Genomic DNA, 7,461 nt, shown 5'->3' on the forward strand with positions numbered 1-7,461 from the left:
GATGCAGTTGCCAGCCTACGCCTGCGCAGGATCTGAGCTGTCTGTGATTTACACCACAGCCCACAGCAACATCAGATCTTTAACCCTACATCCTCATGGATACTAGTTGGATTCATTTCCACTGAGCCATGACAGAAATGCCCAGAAAAAGCAAATCTTGAAATTCCCATAGTGGCGCATCGGAAAGGAATCTGACTAGGAAGCATGAGGTTGTGTGTATCATCCCTGGCTTCGCTCAGTGGGTTAAGGCTCCACTGTTGCCATGAGCTGTGGTGTAGGTCACAGACGTAGCTCAGATCTGGTGTGACTGTGGCTGTGGCCAGCAGCTGCAGTTCCTATTCAACACCTAGTCTGGGAACTTCCATATGCCTCAAGTTTGGCCCTAAAAAGCAAAAAAAAAAAAAAAAAGTCATGAGCAACTTGGGAGTCAAGCTTCCTCTGCAACCTACACTGCAGCTCATGCCAACGCTCTGGATTCTTTAACCCACTGAGCAGGACCAGGGGTCAAACCCACATCCTCATGGATACTGGTTGGGTTCGTTACTGATGATGAGCCATAATGGGAATTCCAAGTCAATCCTTTCTTGCCCTTATGTACTGAGTTTTTATCTGCAAACTAGAATTTTGCAATGAATTGTTTCAATTCATCAAAAGTGTATCAGTCTCCTACAACATGTACTGTTTTATGCTCAACACCAAAAGACACAGTAATAAGTAACACATAGTCCCCTACTTATTGCTTATCAGATACTGGGCAGTGTTTCATGGAACACAAGTTTATGAAAGATAAATAGGTACTGTTAATTTAGCATAATGTAAATAAAAGATTTTTTTCTTCTTCCTAAAGTATATCTAAAGTTATCAGAGAGAGTTCCCATTGTGGCTCAGCAGAAATAAATCTGACGGGTATCCATGAGAATGTGGGTTCAATCTCACTCACTCAGTGAGTTAAGGATCCGGTGTTGCCATGGGCTGTGGTGTAGGTCGAAGACGTGGCTTGGATCTGGCGTTGCCATTACTGTGGTGTAGGGCAGCAGTTACAGCTCCAATTAGATCCCTAGCCTGGGAACCTCCATATGCCACAGGTGCAGCCCTAAAAAGACAAAAAGTAAATAAATTATTTCATCCAAAATTATTTCAGTGCAACCAGGATGTTTGTGATTGGCACGTGAATGATCAAATAAAATTAAAATCAACAAAAAAATAAAATTATCAGAGACTTATGAAAAGCCATAGGTGATGCCCATATGTGTTCCCAACTTACCCTAAAGACTTGCAGATGGAGGGAGTTCCCATCGTGGCTCAGTGGTTAACGAATCCAACTAAGAACGGTGATGTTTTGGGTTCGATCCCTGGCCTCGTTCAGTGGGTTAAGGATCCTGAGTTGCTGTGAGCTGTGTTGTAGGTCACAGACTCGGCTCGGATCTGACATTGCTGTGGCTGTGGTGTAGGCCAGCGGCTACATCTCCAATTAGACCCAGAGCCTGGGAACCTCCATGTGACATAGGTGCGGCCCTAGAAAAGACAAAAAGCCAAAAAAAAAAAAAAAAAAGATAATGGAAAATCATGTGGCAAATCATTATGGAAATTCTGTGACACTAAAGTAAGCCACCTCCCTCCTTAAAAAAAAAAAACAAAAAACCTCCCCAAACAGGTGTATGAGTTAACCCTGAGAAAGTAAACTTAGAAACACAGCATGAGCAAATCCAGTCAAGATGATACTTAGCAATGTTTAGTGCTTATAGTAAAGATGTCATTTTAATCAAAGAATGAGGCATAACAAAATGAGGAAGATACCGTGACAACTACTTAATCATGTTCTTTTTTTAAAAACACTGGAAAATTTTTGTTTAATGTTGTTAGCTCTTATCCTTAACTAGTTGCTGTCCTGGTGTCATTCAAAGTATGAAAAGAAACATTATCTTTGTGGAAAAATCACAGCCTCCTCAGTCACAGTGCAATCAAATCACATTGCATCATCAACTTTTAAATGTATTTCCACATGAACAGATACATAAAAGAGTATCATGGGAGATCCTGCTAAGGTGCATTGGGTGGAGGATCCAGTTTTGTCACTACAGCAGCCCCACTCGATGCTGAGGCATGGGTTCAGTCCCTACCCTGGGAACTACATATGCCATAGGTGCAGAAAAAAAAAAAGATTATCACATACCAAGGAAGCTTAATAAATATTCAGTGACACTGCACTTCTAGAAAAGGCAATAAGTTTAGCTGGTTTTTTTACCTTTGGTATCAGCACAACAAAAATAAAGTGCATTTTTGTTTGTTTTTTTGTTGGGCCACACCCTCCACTTGTGAAAGTTCCCGGACCAGGGATCAAATCCATGACGCAGCAAGCAGCAGAGTTGCTGTAGTGACAACAATGGATTCTTAACATGCTGCGCCACAAGGGAACTCCATAAAGTGCATTTTACTTGTGTTTATATTATAAAGTATTTTTCCTAATTAATCAACCAGACCTTAATTAACCAAAGCCTCATTGGTACCAGAAAGATGGCAGTACACTCAAAATATTGGATGCTACTAAAACAGTAAGTCAGGTTGTATTCATCGAGTAAGAGGCCAGTTTCACATTAGGGAGCACACAGGATGATGAGGTTCTAACCAAGATTTAGACAACTTTCACAAATTTGCCCCCTTTTTTTTTTTTTTTTTTTTTTTTTTTGCTTTTTAGGGCCACACCTGCAACGTATGGACATTCCCAAGCTAGAAGTCAAATCAAAGCTGCAGCTGCTAGCGTACGCCACAGCCACAGCAATTCGGGATCCCAGACCCACTGAGCAAGTCCAGGGATCAAGTCTGCAACCTCATGGATACCAGTCAGATTCATTTCCGATGTGCCACAACAGGAACTCCCTGTCCTCTTAAATATGAGAAATAGGAGGTTCCCATTGTGACTCAGCAGTAACAAACCTGACTAGTATCCGTGAGGATGCGGTTCGATCCCTGGCCTTACTCAGTGGGTTATGTGAACTGTGGTGTAGGTCACAGAGCCGTCTGGGATCCCGGGTTGCTGTGGCTTTGGTATAGGCTGGCAGCTGCAGCTCCAATTCAAACCCCAGCCTGGAAACTTCCATTTGCTGCAGGTGCAGCCCTAAAAAGCAAAAAAGAAAAAAAAAAAAAGAAACAATTATGTTCCAAAGGTTTGGCTTAAAACCGGGAATAAGGGTCTAAACTGTTGCCAGCAATTTGCTGCTATAAAACTTTCTTCCTCATAGAGATGACCTTGGCCATTTTGCTCTCTTATTATGCTGATCTATGCAGTGATTTTCTACCCAAGAGTGCTTTGTTTGGGAGTTCCCGTCGTGGCTCAGTGGTTAGTGAATCCGACTAGGAACCATGAGGTTGCGGGTTTGGTCCCTTGCTCAGTGGGTTAACGATCCGGCGTTGCCGTGAGCTGTGGTGTAGTTTGCAGACGCGGCTCGGATCCCGCGTTGCTGTGGCTCTGGCGTAGGCCGGTGGCTATAGCTCCCATTCGACCCCTAGCCTGGGAACCTCCATATGCCGTGGGAGCGGCCCAAAGAAATAGCAAAAAGACCAAAAAAAAAAAAAAAAAAAAAAAAAAGAGTGCTTTGTTTGAAAAAGACAGCACTGGAAAGAAATTTATATGTATTATTTATTTATTTATTTATTTATTTATTTTAGGGCTGCAACTGCAGCATATGGAGGTTCCCAGGCTAGGGGTCAAATAGGAGAGACAGCCAGTGGCTTACACCACAGCCACAGCAATGTCAGATCCGAGTCGAGTCTGCAACCTACAACACAGCTCACAGCAACGTGGGATCCTTAACCCACTGAGTGAGGCCAGGGATCGAACCCCAAACGTCATCATTCTTACTTAGTTGGATTCTTTAATCACTGAGTCATGACGGGAACTCCCTCCATCTGCAATTTTATTTTAAATCCTCTTCTCACCCTGAAAGAAAATGGTTCAGTGTATAAGAGGAAAATACAGGGGGAAATAACATAAATCTTTGTTAAGCTCAACAACTCTCAAATGAGCAACATATGGATATGTTTTATTCTTTTATTCATTAAGGCACCAACATAATTTTTAGTTAATGTCTATTGAGCAAAGACTATTAATTATTCTTACAGTTGGATTTTTATCTACCATTGTTCAAGTTAGACGATGCTAGAATTTGAAAGTGATGCTATCAACATTGATTATAATCTGCCTGAGTGGGTGTTGCTGAAAAGACCGATACTGGATTACTCTATAGTTCCTGGGTGCGGTACACTTTTTCCAGTTAAGAATTAAGGTTAGAAAGGCATTGTGCTTGCAACTTACTCTTAAATTTCTCAGGGGAAGAAAAAGTATATAAATAAATAGAAATAAAGAAGTACCTGCTATATAGCACTGGGAAATATATCTAGTCACTTATGATGGAGAATGATAATGTGAGAAAATAGAATGTATACATGTATGTGTGACTGGGTTACCTTGCTATACTGTAGAAAATTGACACAACACTATAAACCAGGTATAATGGAAAAAATAAAAATCATTATAAAAAAAGAAATAAAGAAGTAGACTATATGTATTTATATATAATGGTTTTAAGGTGAAGACTATCCTAGGGATCTTGTAATATTCTTGCAACTTTTCTTTTTCTTTTTCTTTTTTTTTTGTGTGTGTTGTCTTTCGTCCTTTTTACAGCTGCACCTGCAGCATACGGAGGCTCCCAGGCTAGGGGTCCAATTGAAGCTGTAGCCCCTGGCCTATGCCACAGCCACAGCTACGCCAGATCCAAGCTGCATCTGCAACCTACACCACAGCTCACGGCAACACCGGATCCTTAACCTACTGAGCAAGGCCAGGGATCGAACCCGCAACTTCAAGGTTCCTAGTTGGATTTGTTTCCTCTGCACCACAACGGGAACTCCAACTTTTCTATATATAATATGTTTTTTTTGTCTTTTTATAGCTGCACCAACGGCATATGGAGGTTCCCAGGCAAGGGGTCCAATCAGAGCTGTAGCTGCTGAGAACTCCCTATATATAAATATTTTTTTAAAAAACACTTTAAGTAGAATTAAATTTCATGGAAGGAAAACTTACTTTTGGTGAGCGATGGAAAATTAGAGGCCAGGGATTGAATCCTTACAGACACAACATCCGATCCTGAGCCACAGTGGGAACTCTTAGAATCATTTTTTTAATTGAGATACAATTCAGGAATTCCCATTGTGGCTCAGTGGAAATGAATCTGACCAGCATCCATGAGGACGAAGTTTCAATCTCTGGCCTTGCTCAGTGGGTTAAGGATCCAGCATTGCCGAGAGCTGTGGTATAGGCCGAAGATACAGCTCCGATTCCGCACCTAGCCTGGGAACTTCCATATGCCATGGGTGCGGCCCTAAGAAGAAAAAAAAAACTAATTGAGATGTACTTCATATATTACAATGCAATAATTTTTAAAAGAATTGATTCATTAAAAAATTATCCTGGAGTTCCCATCATGGCGCAGCAGAAACAAATCCAACTAGGAACCATGAGGTTGCGAGTTCAATCCCTGGCCTCACTCAGTGGGTTAAGGATCTGGCATTGTTGTGAGCTGTGGTGTAGGTTGTAGTCACGGCTCAGATCTGGAGTGGTTGTGGCTCTGGTGTAGGCTGGCGGCTATAGCTCCGATTAGACCCCTAGGCTGGGAACCTCCATATGCTGCGGGTGCAGCCCTTGAAAAGACAAAAAAAAAAAGAAGAAGAAAGTCTAATTTTAAAAATCCATTGTTTTCTTGTTTTTTGTTTTTTCCCAAGGCATATGGAGGTTCCAGCAACACCAGATTCGAGCTGAGTCTGTGACCTATACCAGAGCTCACGGCAACACCAGGTCCTTAACCCACTGAGCGAGGCCAGGGATCGAATCCACAACCTCATGGTTCCTAGTTGGATTTGTTTCCACTGCACCATGCCAGGAACTCCAAGAGTCCATTCTGATATGACCGGGTCACTTTGGTATACACAATGTTTGGTGGCACAATGTTGTAAATCAACTATACTTTAATAAAAAAATAGTTATTAAAAAAATGATTCCATTAATCATATCCAATCTGGGGATTTCCCTTCGTGGCTCAGCAGTTAAACAACCCCCCTAGAATCCATGAGGATGCAGGTTCAATCCCTGGTCTCGCTCAGTGGGTTAAGGATCTGGCATTGCCATGAGCTGTGGTGTAGGTTGCAGACAAGGGTCAGATCTTACGTTGCTGTGGCTGCGGTATAGGCCGGCAGCTGTACCTCCAATCCTACCCCTAGCCTGGTGACTTCCACATGCTTGGGTGGGGCCCTAAAAAGCAAAAAAAAAAAAAAAAAAAAAATCATATCCAGTCTGGAGTCAACACCAACAAGGAGCCCATTGTAGAAAAACTGCCCTAAATTTCCCAGGCACACCTGCCATCAAGGATTCAGCCTCGAGTGATCAGTTGCCAAAGCTCATCTTACGCTATGAGGGAGAGTTATAAACTCTCTGGTTCAGTCTTGGGAATGTTTTCCATCTACCAGAGGCTAGCAGACGTCCTGGAGATAAGAGTAGGAAGGAAGAAGAGGCCCCATGGGCAAAGTGATCTCCACTGAGACGGGACAGGAGATGACTTGGCTGGAGAGTTGTGGCTACAATAGGCTTTCTGTTTTGTTACCCTCTGTAGCTATCCAAACACTTTCTGGTAAGTGAGAAAATACGTTGGACTCATTTGAATTCCTGCCCTTTTTATTTGATTTTAATTACGGGTAAGCTGTCCTGAAGACTGAGTACTGATCTCTGGCTCAGCAGCATGTGGTGAAAGATCTAAGCTTTCTTTGTGCAGGTTTGCCCTGCAGTAAGGCAATATCATAGCTTGAAGTGTCTACTCCTCTAAAACAGAAAAGGAGAAAGGAAAAAAAGGACAAACTCGGAATTCCTGTCGTGGCGCAGTGGTTAACGAATCCGACTAGGAACCATGAGGTTGCAGGTTCGATCCCTGGCCTTGCTCAGTGGGTTAAGGATCCGGCGTTGCCGTGAGCTGAGGTGTAGGTCCCAGACATGGCTCGGATCCCGAGCTGCTGTGGCTCTGGTGCAGACCAGCAGCTACAGCTCCGATTCGACCCCTAGCCTGGGAACCTCCATATGCCATGGGAGCGGCCGTACAAAAGGCAAAAAAAAAAAAAAAAAAAAAAAAGACAAACTCTGCAGGTTAGGTCTTCTACAATTGGAGAGGCTCTATACAGAAATGTATACCATTTTGCTGGAAAGTGCATCCTTTTCTGATCATGGCAAACACACAGAGTGCTTATATAGACAGGCTCTCTTCCAAGCACCTTACATATATTGACTCATTTAATCCTTACCTTTCTGAGATAATTATACTGTTCTTTCTATTTTGTAGATGAGGAAACTGAGTCACAGGGCAGTTAAAGAGCATGCCCAGATCATACATTTTGTGATAAACTCAGGCAGTCTGGCTT

Source organism: Sus scrofa, chromosome 1 (genome assembly GCF_054392235.1).
Source record: "Sus scrofa isolate SSC_HxYL_T2T_F1_AM1 chromosome 1, Sscrofa_HxYL_maternal_Yorkshire_Landrace_v2.0, whole genome shotgun sequence".
Lineage (NCBI taxonomy): Eukaryota > Metazoa > Chordata > Mammalia > Artiodactyla > Suidae > Sus > Sus scrofa.